The sequence below is a fragment of the Arvicanthis niloticus genome, chromosome 27, assembly GCF_011762505.2.
Source record: "Arvicanthis niloticus isolate mArvNil1 chromosome 27, mArvNil1.pat.X, whole genome shotgun sequence".
Classification (NCBI taxonomy): domain Eukaryota; kingdom Metazoa; phylum Chordata; class Mammalia; order Rodentia; family Muridae; genus Arvicanthis; species Arvicanthis niloticus.
The window spans coordinates 19,300,863-19,315,387 of NC_133435.1; positions in this window are offsets into that span (position 1 = coordinate 19,300,863).

Sequence of the window (14,525 nt, forward strand, 5' to 3'; positions counted from 1 at the left end):
AAACTTTATAGACTTGGAGCCTGGAGAGATGGCTAGGCCATTAAGAGCACTGGCTGCTCTCCCAGAGGTCCTGAGTTCAGTTCCCAGCAACCACATGGTGCCTCACAACCATCTGTAATGGGATCCAATGCCCTCTGCTGGTATGTCTGAAGACACTGACAGTGTGCTCATATATATAAAATAAATAAATCTCTTTTTTAAAATGTAGACTGATAGAACATGTACCAGGTATATACAGTAGCTCCTCTGACAATGCAATTAATTACATGTATGTGTTGTAATGTAGGAGTCCCCCAGTATTTGGTAAGAGTAAAAGAGTTCTGAAGAAATTAATTTAAAATCAAGTGTGTAACAAACCCTAGGTGTCTCCAGCAGAGCAGCTGTCACCCTCTGTCACTGTATGGACAGTCTTAGTTCTGAACACAGTGCAGACACCTCACACTGTCTGACATCATGCTGTTTAACACCAGTTGACAGCACCTAGAGCAGCGGCTCAGATTCTAGACTGTGTTATGTGAACCTCAGTGCTTTTATGGCTGAGTTTTCTGCTCCCAACAAAACACAACTTGATTACTGAAACAGAACCTCAATGTTTTCTAACTGTCATCCCTCAGCATGCAAATACCAAATTGATGTATCTTTGGATTCCACATTATTAGAATGCTTGATTTCAAATATCCCTGGTTTTGCTTTAAACTTCATTTAAAAATTATTAAACAGGTCCAGGTTTAGAGGCATACAACTTTAACTCCAGGCAGAAGCAGGAGAATCTCTGTGAGTTTGAGGCCAACTTGGCCTGCATACAGAGTTCCAGGACAGCCAGGACTTCACAGAGAGACCCTGTCTCAAAAATTATTTATTAAGTGAATTTTGGCTTGGGATGAATACAGAATTTCCATTAGTTTCTGAAATGGTCCTGAACATACTTGTACCATTTTGTTCTATATATTTCTGCAAGCTAGTGACCTCAGCTTTGATGATTTTAGAATAAAAATATCAATCAGACTGGAGAATCATGCACTACCACATATTCAGCCAAGATCTAATTCTGTTACCAAAATAAGCAACTGCATGCACTTTAGTAGTATGAACATGTGCTTTGTCTTTAGTGCATATTAAAATTATGTGCATATCAAAGGATTTCTTTAAAATAAATTTTTTATGATTTCTTATTAGTTGATGTTTGGTATGTATACCTATTTTACAGGCCTATATTATCCATAGTTACATACCAATAACTTTAGGGACAAGGGGTCATAAGTAAAACCCTTTTAAGTCTTGATCTGGAAGAGTTTTCCCTGATTCTTCAGAGACATTCCCCTCCTGGCTGTGTCCTGAGGGTACTTTTCAAGTATCAGTCTTCTCTTTCATGCTATTTCTTATTAAGTTTGAGGAGCTAGGTAGAAATTGTTTCTTGGGATAAAAAGAAAATCACGTGAAACAGAAGACGGAAGATAGTGCTTCCTGCCTCCAAAGTTTTCAAAAGCCAAAGCCCTCAGGAAAACAGGACTGACCCTGGTAGAGACAACGCCAAATTATACTAATCCTCCAGCTTTGTGTCACTGGGAATTGTAGCAGAGAATCACAACTGAGCCTTGTCCCACACCTTGCATTGGTAGAGCTTCTGGGAGATGACAGGATCCTCTAGAGGCTTTGGATAGACCAAAGGAGAAACCCTGATTCTTTGAGGTAAGGAGACTTTAGAGATCTCAAGTGCTCAGGAGTCTCACAAGCAAAACATGGACGTCTCACTGTCCTGTAAGACCAGATGACTGTATAGACAAACAACAGAGAAAACCTATGTTTGTGCACCAAGAACCTCGTCCCAACCACTCCCCTAACTAAGACAAGTGCTGAAGAAATTTCTAAGTCTCTGACTGTGGTTAGGTTTGAGCCATGCAGTGGATGGGGACTCAAAATAGAAAATGCTGAAATGGGAAAAATAATGACACATTAAGCCAGTTGATCCATCTCTTTCCCAAGGGCTGGCTTTACATTCCATAACTGGTGGAGAGACTATCAGACCACAGTGCCCTCACCCTCAGACAATGGAAGCCTTGAGGACTCATGTTTGTTTGTATGACTCATTCCTGCACCGTGAACCCACATTCCCAACTGACAGATGTTCACTCCACTCGGATGTCTCAAAGTACTTTAGAGACTTGGATGTCTCAAGGAATGCAGTATATCCTGAACCATCACTTAAGGGCATCTGTTTATCAAGAAAATGAGACTCTTAGCTGTGACGCAAGCAAGCAGGCTGCTCCTGGTGCTTGGTGGACCTTTAGCTCATCAGTTCTCTCCATGTCTACCATAACTACTTGAGCCCAAGTTACCATCATTTCCCTCCCACGCACACCCTCACACGAGGCTCACCTGCATCATCTCCATTCTGCAATCTGAGAGATATCCATAATCAAACTCTGAGTACCATGTTGAACACCACCCACCTACAGCAGCTCAAACAAGGTCCACTGTGCCAAATGATTATCAGAGAGACAACTCTGTGTTACGGAGCTCCTGGTGTGAACTGTGTTAGCAGGCTGCTGTGTGTGAACTCAGCTTCACTTTGAGCCAGGCTCCTATCACCAGCTTTACCCAAGGCACCCAAGACCTCTTTCCCCTCCTTAGCAAGACCCTATCACCTCTTGATGTTGAGGTGATTGATCTTCTTATCTCCCATGCTCTTCTTTATGTCCCCAGGATCCAATCATTTCTCACATCTAAAACTTCAAGCCCTTGTCCCTGGCCTTAACTAGTGAAATTCCCCACCTGTCATCTGAAAATACCAGAATCTGCCCTTCATAGCAATGATCATAACTGCTGTTTTTATTTATTTTGTGATTGACCTATCTTCTTTCCCATGAGAATGTTAACTCAATGAGTACTGAGAGAAATCCCATACCCTGTTTTACCCAGTGACCAAGGTACATGGCAGACAGCCAGGAAATCACTGAAGGACTTTGGAAGTGCAATTAATGAACAGCAGTAAAGTGGTTAACACCTTTGAGGTTCTACCCAGTGCCAGCCACCGTTTATTCCATGTGTCAGCCCATTTAAACCTGTAAAAGATGAGATTGCTGGGGCTATGTTGTTGGGCACAAAGTTCGCACAAAGGGAGCTTTTCCCTCTCTCCCCCGTAGACTCAGAAAGTCTTGCTTTCCAGTGAGCTGCTTAGAAGGGTGTTTCACGGTGGATTATATTTTCAATCTACACCAAACTACATATTCATTATAGACAAAGTATGTATGTCAAATTCTTAATGGATTTGTGTGCAATATCTATTCACTTGTGTAATAAACGTGCTGTGAGGCTTTCTGGTAGAAATGAAGACCTAGGGATCAAGATGAGATGGTCCTTTCAAAATGACCCTGATCTGGTGGGTAGGTGACAATAGAAATAAATCACTCAATAAAATCCACATGAGATGCTTTAGATGCTTGTGAAAGGCTGATATACAGGAAAGGGGACCAACAATCCATTTTTCCCAGTAAGTGGAAGGAAGGGTTACACTTCTTGGTCTCCCTATGAAGTGACTGAGATGAGCCAGGCTCCTCATAAACTGCACTGACCACCCTGCTCTCTGTTATTTGTTCTTTCAAAGCCTGGAATTTGTTTTCTTAGGCTATTGCAGAAGACAGGATAAAGTGGCTTCAGCAACAGAAATGAATCATTTTACGTGTCTAGATGAACAGGGTTGGCTCTCTGTGAAGAACACAGAACCTCTCCTAAGCCCCTTTCTTAGCTTCCGGCGATTGTGGCAGCCTCTCTTGTTCTTTGCTTTGTAGAAACTCCACTCTGATCTTTGCCTTGTTCTCGTAGTGTTCTCTCTATGGGTATGTCTGTCTCTGTGTTCAAGTTTCTCCTTCCCATAAGAGTAGAGATTATATTGGATGTAGTTTGTTTGAATGAGCTCATCTTGGTAATTGCATTATAATGCCCTCATTTCAAACATAGTATTCTGAGGTCCTGGAGTTTGGACTTGTAACATGAATTTGGGAAGAACAGAGTCAACACATAGTAGCTCTTTTCAACATCTAAACTTTTCTTTCATAATCCTATTCGTTCATTCATTCATTTGTTTGTTGATTTATCCGTTACTTTTTGTGATTGTTATGGTTTAGGTGCTAGATTGGGGTATATGCTGAACATGACATCAGCACATGGCTTGTTGAGGTGATTAATAAATAATCTGTAGATGACTGAATGAGTGCACATCAGGGGAAATCAAGCAGAACACCAAGAGTGTGTCTCCTGCCATCCTTGTACTCCCAAGTTGCAGAGAAGCACTGTCACTAGATTGAAATTCACAAATAGATGAGAAACAAAAATATATATATATAAAATGGTTGGGGTGGTGTGGACATTTGTATCTGAAAAGATGAAACAAAGAAAAAGATTGCAACATCTTTTCTTTTCTCCTCTTCTTTTCTTCCCCTTTCCCATTCCCATCAATCTAACAGAACTTGTATCCTGTTTGCTGCCCATTGATCCTATCCATCCCCAGCAGCACTGAAACTCCTTCAATTTTACATCTGACCTGTCCAGTCCAGTTTTTTCCTCTTCTGGTCATTGGCTAGTGCCTAAGTAAGTGGCCAGCCTACAAAGGTCAATTTACCCCACAGGGAGCTTTGGAAAATCAAGTTCATTATGATGTGAGTATAGTATATTTTAATTTGTTTTGAAAGTATATATACAGTTCATAAATCACTGCCACAGTATAGATTAGAAAGTTCCATTGGCCCTTTTACAGCCTCTTTCCCTGTCCACCAGCATGCAACAGCTAATGACTCTTTACAGGCAAGATTTTAGTTGCCTAATGGACACAGTGAGTTGTATCATGCAGTAGGTTGAACTCTGTCCAGCCACCACAATGACAAAGAAACGAGTCAATAATCTAGTAGCCACAAAATTCACTAGGAAAAGAACAACAAAGAGCTAAGGAAAACAGATGTTCTCATAAAATGATACCTTTGGAGAGTCATCAACCTCTAAGGCTTCTGGGAAAGCCTGAGTGTTTCTTCACTACACCACAAGGAAGCCTCCCTTGCTCTGCACTATATTTGTAATTATAATCATGGTTTTGAGCAGCTAGATTTCTCATAAGATAAAAGCACAGGTTCACTATTATTAGGTATTAATGTCTTTGGTCGTCCATGTACAAATGAGCTGTGGTTGCAGCCTCAGTTGTGGGGATACAGACAACACTCTGGTTACTGCCTGGACCACTGCTCTCAGGAAGTGTGCTTGACAATGTTATTATTTCTATTTAAAAAAAAAAAAACTCAGTTGTAAGTTATGTTTCTCCATCTCAATGGCTAATTTTTTCAGAAATAGAATGTTTGCAGAAGTATATATTAAATATTACATAATGTTCTAAAGAGGATTCTAATGTATATTAGCTGCCTTTTGTCTATTGAAATGAGAGGCTAAACAGAATCAAGGTTAAGATGTGATCAGTTTGAAAGATGAAATGGAACTTGGCATCAGTTAGACTATATAGATGGCCTTTGTGGAAGATTAAGCCAAAGTCTTCTATTTCAGGTTTGAGTAGTTAAGTATGTGGCAACACTATTGGCTGAGAGAGAAAAAACAAACAAGGTAAGCACTGGGAGAAGAAATGGCAGGTTGTGTTCACGGAACATCAAGGTGTAGAAACACCACTGGAGTTGGATAAAGAAAATCTGACTTTCAGAGAGCTGAATTAGTGGCAGCCATTGAAACAGTGGAACTAGGTGAGACTTCCTAAAGACAGAGATGAAAAGTGTGACATCAAAATTCTGAGAATGCTCCAGTGTATAATGCATGCTTCGTTAATGAGAGCCAAAGGCAGAAGAGAGAGATAATTAGAGATACTTCTAAATATCATGATATTATTTTCAAAGAAACCCATTTAACATGCTCAAATCTAATTTAGCTGTCATACAGCCTTAATCTCTAGGAGGCCATGAAACAAAAATGGCAAGCCTTCACATCTGTCCTCAGCATCCCAAATGGCTGGTCTGCCAACCCTGCCAACCATCATCCACCAGGAGGCTCAACGAAGACATGCATCCCAGCCTGTCCTACAGACTGACTGTAGGGGTCAGGGCTCCAAAGCGTTTGAAGCTTTCAAAACTAATATTGATTTGAAAACTTCATAACGTTTATTACTCACAGCTACACACAACATTGTTCTTATAGCACAAAACAGGGCTCTGTTTAGTCCTTGAACTTGGATTTGAATGTCTGAAGACAAAAAGTACATTCCATTTCCCAAGTAGTCATAAACCTTGGTGACTAAGAGGAATATATAATTGCTGAGACAGGCAACATCTGTAAATAAAAGAGGTAGCTATTATAATGGGCACCTGTAGGCTGTGTTTATTTTATTGGAAAATAGTGGCTTAGAGGAGTAGCCTAAGCTATAATAAAATCAATTATTGTCCCATAAGACACATGGAGGATTTCCATCACAGAAATCCATCGTCACCATTTAGCTCTGCACTAGGCTGCTAGGTGGTCACCTGCTGTAGCTGCTCTTTGACCCCTATGATGTGGCAGCTGAGTAGATGTACCTACTTAATGCTTACTCAAGATCCACAGAACCCTGGTTTCACACTGGAGGTGCTAAGTAGTCCTCTCAGTAAGTACTTATGATGCCATTTTCAAAGCTGTTAATTACTCTATCTTCTTTAGATTTCCATAGTAACTATGGCACGTCACCAACACCTGTAAGTACTTTAGTACAGACTGAATCCTATCATAAGAACACTGTTTTGTGTCCACACATGGCATCCAAAGTAGCAAGCTACATCGACACGTCATTGCAACTGGTCTCCAGCCTCTAAGCTGTCACACAATGTCCTTGTGAGAAAAGGAGATGATGACATCCAGTTTTCATGCCTCTTAGACATCTTTGATCTGGAGCCATGCTTGACTTTCATAACTTTCCTTGACCTTCATGACTGTGCCATCATATGAACTGTGGCTGCGGTGCCCCACCCCCATTCTTTGCACAGAACTTCTAAGACTCTTAGAACTTCTTACCCAATGTAATAAGAGGAGAATCCTTTGTTAGTTATAACAATTCCCCTTTAAACATAACTGATCTGATGCTTGGGAACCTGTGGTTGGTTGTTGGAAGAAGTAGTCATGTGCCACAGGGGTTAGACATTTCAACCACTTACCCAAAACTCTAGGGAGAAGAGAAAACCTGGGCTGAGCCAAGTGTCACTAGTAATGGTTTACTCAGTCATGCATACTGCATAAAGCCATAGAGAACTTTGAGGCTGATGATCATCCTCCCAGGAGACTTGCAATGACAGTTCATGCTAATCCTCAACTTGACAGTGTCTAGAATCACCTAGGATGTAAGACACTGAGCACACCTCTGGAGAATTACCTGAGTTAGGTTAGCCTCTCGATGCCAAAACTAGAGGGACTGTCTCTATTGAGTTCATTGCTCTCTCCTCTCCAGCTATGAACACAATGTGACCAGCTCCTCGAACTCCTGCTACCTTCAGTTTCCTCCTATATGGATTGTATCTCAAAAAAATTGTAGGGCCAGTAAGAATAAGCATTAGGCAGGGGGTGCCTGACACCTGAGTTTGCTCCCCAAGACTCTATGGTGGAAGAAGACAGCCAATATCTGCAAGTTGTCCTCTGACCTCCAGGAGCCTGCCATGGCATGTGTCAACCCCTCACCCAAATAATCAAATAAATAAGTAAAGCAAGATAAAAATTTTAATTCCCAAACTGTGAGCCAAAATAAACACTTTCTTTTAAGTGTTTTCGTTGGGTGTTTTTATCATAGCAACAAAAAAAAAACAGTGGACACAGCTGCACACCCCAGACACTATAGAGACAGAAGTTCATGGGCTTGTAAGCTTTCTGAGCCTCACTGGTATATCCAGCTGTGTATTTACAACCTCTAAGATGTCCTTAGGAATAAACTAGACATAGTGACTGGTGGTTTGAATGAGATGTCCTCCATATTCTCAGGCATTTGGATCCTTGCTCCGCATTTGGAGGGCCTGTTTGGAGAGGCTTAGGAAGTGTGGCCTTGGTGGTGGAAAGAGTGAGTTTTGAGAGCTGGGAGATTGGTCCAGTCTTGTTTTACTCTGTTTTCTGTTTGCTGTTTGAGATGTGAGCTCCCAGATATCTCTACCACCCTGCCTGATTTGTGCTCTTATGTTTTCCCTCCATGATGGCAACATGAGGGAGGTCAGATCTGGAGTTCTGGTTCTCTCTTGAAGGAAGCCAGGGGAGAGAGCATTGGTGGGGATAAGACTTGGTATTGCAAGAGATTAAGGTTGCCATTATGTTACTCTGAAACCAAAAGCTGTGTGAACCTATTGGCACTTTTTTCTTAACATTGGGAGGGAGGATTAAGTAAAGAGGTCTTTTGTTCTTTACTCCACAGGTCCTCTGTGCTGGGATATAAGGCTGAGAGTTTATTTAACTCCCTGTCAACTAGGGAATGTCTCCCAGGGAGAAAAAAAAAAGGAGACACTTTTATAAAGGATTCTAACCTTTATTTTTAAGGGAAAGTAAAAAGAGACTATTTGCTCTCTCAATTTCTAATTTACTCTGCTGCCCTTCTCCTTCCTCTTGATCTTGTTCTTTCCTTCAGCTCTAACATATCACTAATAGTTTCTGTACCTTTTCTAGGAGAATAGATCACATGGTTTATACAAGCATTCATTTTTTACAAAAGTCACTAAAAGTTCAAACATGAATTCAAACCATAAATTGGATAAGAAGTCTACAACAGAGATGTTTACATGTGTTTTTATTAAGAGTAGTTATCTAACTAGACATTCATTATGTCACTAGCTTCACAGGTTCATAAAAAACTAAAAACCATAATTTTTGTGACTAACTTATCATTGAAGTTTTGTGTAGATAAACCCAGTCAATACTTTATCTTGTATTCTTGCACCCACAATAAATTATTAGTTCTCTTTTATGGCCTTTGGTTAATTGTTTTACAACCTCTTTGAACTTGTTGTAATTTATAAATGCCCGCTTTCTATCTCAGACGCAATTAACTTGTGACATGTGATGCCTGACAGAGTTTTCATATCAGAGAGGGCTTAAATAGCAGTCCTATTATAAAGGGCTTAATAATCATTAGTAAATTTTAGGAATTCTTATAGTAACATCATTAAGAATTAAGAAACCATCTATTTGTCTATATAACATTACTATAAGACAGTGCATCTTTATTGATCTGCAGAAATCTGCCCCAAAAGGGTAGGCTAATACCTAGTGATTATTATATATATATTTAATAATAACAGGAAATGCATATTAGTAGCAAGAATCTTTCCTAAATTGTTGTCTCTTTAGCTTTGCCTTGAAGAGCTCATTTATTGTAGTTTCCAGTCCTTGGTGAAACCATCTCAGGAAGATCACCTGCTAGCTTTTAGCATCTCCTAGATGGCTTTTGGCAGTGGCAGATTCTATTCCTTCCAGAACCTTCCTGCTGTAAGTTGTCTTGGTCATAGTGTTTTGTTCTGTTTCCACAGAAATGGAAAAGTAACTATGACATGTTTTCTATGTTCTAAGAGGTTTTCTAGTAAATCACCATAGTCTAAGGACAGGATTTTGAGTGCCATGATTTATACTCCAATCAGGAAGAATTTAGGGGGAACTTAGGGCCCCACTACTTTATGATTGGCATTTGAGATGGGGCAACGGTTTCTGTGAGACTGGCCTTTAACCTATGGGGTTAGATTTCACTCTGAAAAATGCAGTTAAATTATAGGATGTCCAGTTATATCCAGGGTTGGTAGCAGAGCAATTGACTGGTGTATAGAAAACTTATACCCATTTGGTTTCCCAAATGTGAGAAGAATAAAAAAAAAAAAAAAAAAAAAAAAAAAAAAAAAAAGAAAGAAAAAGAAAAAAAACTTAATTTTCTTGTTAAGGCTATTGACATCTTCAAATTTTATAAGATCGGGTTCCCACAGGTGAAGATGTTTCTTTGGCTTTAGATTCATTACATACTTCTCTCTAGCTTTCTTCTTTTTTTTTCCTGAACACTTCCATGAAAATCAGTTCTGTTCAGAGAGAACAAACAAGAAGCAAGTTGCATGGGTGGACGTGGTTCTTCACAGCAACAGCACAGCTAAATTCAGGTTGTTGGCTGTGAGCAGTCAGCTCACCAGTTGTCTCTGTTCTTCGACTGCTTGCCATTCTGGGCTTAGTTCTCAACTAGAATGAAAATGACGTCTATTTAGCCAAGGAAAAATATTTTACTCTTAAAATGACGGAGAAGGTAAAACACCTTTTTAGAGTTAGAGACTTGAATCTATAAGAAGGTGATATATTTCCAACTCACAATGTATGTGAATGCTTTGCCTGCTTGAATGTATGTCTACTACATGTATTCATGCTCTTGGGGTCCAAAAGAGATCACTGATCCCTGGAGCTGAACTTGCAGGTGGTTGTGAGCACTGGGAACTAAACCTGGTTCCTCAGCACAAACAGCAAGTGTTACTGCACACCAAGCCATTGTTCCAGCCCTTCAACCTTACCTCTGAGAGAATGCTAAAACACAGCCTTGAGAATTTCTTTTTAAAACATGGTTTAAACTGGTTTTGGTCCTTAACACATTAGCACAAATTGGTGCTTAGTTTTGCTCAGACCATTGCTTTTGCATGGCTGGGAATTAAACATAGGGTCTTTGGTATTCTTGGCCAGGTGCTTCTTGGAGCCACATGCCCAATGCCATGCTTCTTTGATAGTGATAGTATAAGTCACTGTGATCCCCTAGTATTCCTTAAGTGGCATATGATTTTGATCTATCTCACAACTGGTTATGTTGGCTTTGACACTTGCTAGGGAGGTTTGTGACATCTCTACAATGCCAAATTACTTTATTCCCATGTGCTGTTGCTGTGAATTAATAAGTATTCAGTTAATGAGAATGTAAATTGAAACTATGCAAATATCTCAACAAAAATTCAATTAAGTTATTGGCCTTTAAGTCAATGCATCATTTGCTTAAAAAAAAAAATCTTCGGGTAAATGAGTCAGAGTTCTCTGCAGACATTGTCTGCTCCACTATTCTGAGTTTTACAACCTGAGAGAAATGCAGTTCCCTCTGTAGTATTGGAAGAATACACTTTGTCCTTGTTCAAAGCAAGCTGGAAGTCCTAGAGCGTTAATGTCCCCAACGGCAATTCTGAGCCCATGAAGATAATGCTCGGCTGTCTTGCTGCCTCAGTGGATGTCTCCCATCTGTTTTACAATTCCTAGACTTTCTAAAGAAGAGTGAGATCCAGCACTCTGACTACCATCTTGTGTAACAGCAATTTTCTTATTACCCACGTCTTCTAGAACCCTTCTGCCTCAATGTGTAGGGTCACCTCTCAGTAAGATACTTGCTCTTCTCAAGTTCTCTTCTGTGGACCTTATCCTTGAACTTTTGTGCACAGAGGTAAGAGAGATGGCTCGGCAGTCAAGAGCACTTGCTGATCCTCCACAGGGTAGATTGCAACCATCTATAACTCCATTTCCAAGGGATGTTTCCCTCTTCTGGCTTCTGCAGACGCGCGCGCGCGCGCGCACACACACACACACACACACACACACACACACACACACACTACTCTTATACTTAAAAATAAATATATCTTAAAATTAAAAAAAAAAACAACTCATGCCACACTATGAAAACTTTGAAGAGATTTCTCTGTGGCTGTGATAAGTTATTGATCTGGCAATACAGTGATTCCACCAATTTTTAGCTTTTTCTCTATCTAAGTGAAGTGATGTGGACTCGAAACTGGGTACAGGATATTCTAATGGCGTTAACACATTCCTGAGCTCCTTACAGATACAAGAAATCAGGACGATGTTAGTGAAACAGTGAACGTGATGCACTTGTACCATTTAGATCAGGAGCTCATGACTGCTTTCTTTCTCCTTCCTGTCGCCATGGCATGTTACAGTCAGTCTCCAAGTCTGAGCAGGGCATCTGTTTCCCATCCTCCACTGTGTTGCTCTACCAGGAACTGCCATTTTTACTTCATACGGGCAAATGCATACCGTGCATGGCGTTTTTGAAAGCAAGCTGAAAATAATAATAATGTTCTGGGCCTTGCTATTCTTAAGTCCCCCCCAAAACCACTGAGCACAAACAACTTCTAGACCAACTCTGTCTGGGAAGAGCAGATTTAGAAAGAAGGGAGACACTATAGACGGTACCACATACAAGAAAAAAAATAGAGCATCTCAGCCTGGTCCGTTGTGGGATGCTGCCGGGTGTTGACTCACTTCCTATGATCCTTCCTGAGCTCTGGAAGACTAAACAGCCCTTCATGCAATGAGGACAGCTCAAACAAGCTCAAACAAACCTCTCCGGGCCATGTGCTGCTATGTAACTAGCTAAGGCCAATGCTAATATCTGCACTGGACACTGTGTAACTATTTTTCTGAAAGGACAGACCAAACAAGTCGTTAAGTATAGAAAACTGTACACACAGGACTGGCCTGTACAAGCAATAGGAGTAGCTGGACAAGTCAAAGGAAAGAAGAAATAACTGATGACGTTTTTAAAACAAATATATTAACCCCTCTTTTTTAGAAGAGTAAATTGGCAGAGGGCATAGCCTGGTGAATCTTGTTAGCAAATGAAGCAGAGCCTGGTGCTCTGGCCAGCCTCTCCCGAGAAGATGGAGTCTTTAATATGGAAGTGTCCCCAGTTATAAATAATTGTCCCAAGCCTGTCTCTAATTACTCATCACTCCTGAAGTGTTTTCTTGGCAAAAGTCCCAGTCCTTTTCACATCTGACCAGTAATGGGAATCGAGTCCAGGAAGGGACAGTCAAGTTGTAAGTGTGCCAGCTCCGTCCACAGTGCAGTGAGCATTTTGGCCAGAATTTGACCTGCTAGTCAGAGATCAGCAGCTGGGACCGTTTTGCTGACTGGACACAGTGAACCAAGGACCACAGACCAATGAAATGGCCTTAATACCATTCCCTTCTCAACAGAATCTACAATTAAAGGATCTTCCCACTTAAACATCAGCACCATCTAGGAGCAGACTGGTTTCTGGAGACTAATAGCCAAATCTCTCTCTCAGATCCTCAGTCCTGGCCTTAGGAAGATGTACGCAGCCCCAGAAAGGGAATCCTCAGAGGAAACAGTAGTGGTTTTTCAACATTTGTTTTTCTTGCCTTTGAAGAGCCTACATGTGTGTCCAGCCATTCCTGCCCAGAGTTTGGAATGTGAACTGTTGGCTTTCCAAGCCTTTCTGTCTTTTTCCAAACCACCAGTTTTATGGGTTTGGCTTCATGAAGATGTCCTTTTATAACCAATAACTCTTTTTCACAACATTAAAAATGTGTGCATAAGATGACTGCACTGTACCTTTAAGGAAGTGAGAAGACTTTTTAAGAAGGGATGCTCTATGTGTTTGATAAGACTCGGGGAACTGTTTCTGTAAACACCTCTGTTTAAGATGCATAACACACGATTAAAAGTACAGGACTACTAAGATGGCTTAAAGGGTGAAGGGGCTCATTGCCAAGCATAGGATATACTCGGGTCATATTTGCCGCCACTCCTCCTCCTCTCGAGCTTCGACCCTCACCCACACTCCCTCTAAACGTTGTGTCCTTTTATTTTCTCTTTGTGTACCTCACCCAGTCCAGTCCGTGCTGCCCGTACCCTCACAAACCTATAATAGTACTCGAACCGGTGGACCCACTGAGGTAAGGTCAACCTACCAGAGATCTCGCCATTAAAGAAAACTCCTTTCCCTAGAAACTCTCCATTACCAAAAGTTCTTCAGCTAAAAGTGGTGTCTGCTGTCCCCGACACTACTCTCCATTCTGGAATGTTGACTGGTCTGACCTTGTGTATCACCTTCTGTAGGCATCCACGCGGCCGTGACCATGAGCGTTCTAGGGGCGGGGTCGGAGGCATCATGTTCCAATGTTACTGCTTCAGTTTGGGCCTTTCCAGCCTCTCATACTTGGGATCTTTCTGCTGCCTTTTTGGTGATGGTCCTTGAGCCTTGTTGAGGGTGTGTGTGTGTGTGTGTGTGTGTGTGTGTGTGTGTGTGTGTGTGATGTAGATCCCTCACATTTGTAAATGTGTGGTTATGAGGGAGTGGTGTTACATGACAGGAATTTGGAGGTGTGGCCTCTCTAAAAGCAGGTGTAGCCATGTTGGAGGAAGTGTGTCACTGGGGGTGGGCTTCGAGGTTTCAAAAGTTTAAGCCAGGTCCAGTAGCTCTCCCTTCCTGCTCTCTGTGGATCCAGATGTAGAACATTTAGCCTCTCCGGACTTGTCTGCCTGCATGCTGTCATGCTCCTGCCCCATGATGAACTGTGAAACTGTATGCAAGCCCCCAATTAAATGCTTTCTTTTATAAGAGTTGCCGAGGTTCTAGCATCTCTTCACAGCAACAGAACACTGACTAAGACAGCCCTCTAGCACTTAGGGCTTTGAACTGAGTGTCTGGGCCTCCCAGTCTAACCCTTATATAGTGGGTATTCAGGGGCCTAGAACTGCCAGGCCTGGAGTAG